We start from the raw sequence: 549 nt of genomic DNA, 5'->3' as shown, positions 1-549 counted from the left end.
TTTTTTTTTTTTTGTTGTTCAATTTATGAAGGTGATGTAAACTGAATCATTATATATTCTATGGTAATTATACAATATTATATTTGATTAATTTCAACAAATTTACCGTCAATACAGACGCTGCATATCTAGTCTTTAGCTGCATGCATGGCATCCTACACGCTTTCTCACCGACTCTCTGGAAACTCCCACTTGCGTTCTAGTAATGATTATTGAACGTATCATTATACTTTCGGTTTCGTTTTTACTCATGTCTCAAACGTTTACGAAAGAATGTAAAACTAATGCAGAACAATGTAAGTATTTTATTCTTTTAAATATAAAGCTTGTGTGTTTTTGTGTTATTATACAAATAGTTGTGTTTATTTGTGAAAAGGGTTGCCTGCTAATGATGCTAAGGAAATGAGCGAACATGTTTATTATTAAGCTGATGAACAAAGATTATGATGATGTTTTTTTATGGGGTTATTAATGTAATTGTTAAAATGTTCTACATTGATTACTCAATGTTTGTGTGTGTGTGTGTGTGTGTGTATATATATATATATA

Source organism: Sinocyclocheilus rhinocerous, unplaced genomic scaffold (assembly GCF_001515625.1).
Source record: "Sinocyclocheilus rhinocerous isolate Xijiao unplaced genomic scaffold, SAMN03320098_v1.1 scaffold2002, whole genome shotgun sequence".
Classification (NCBI taxonomy): Eukaryota; Metazoa; Chordata; class Actinopteri; order Cypriniformes; family Cyprinidae; genus Sinocyclocheilus; species Sinocyclocheilus rhinocerous.
The sequence above is the reverse complement of the archived record's forward strand: the minus strand, read 5'-3'. Positions refer to the sequence as shown.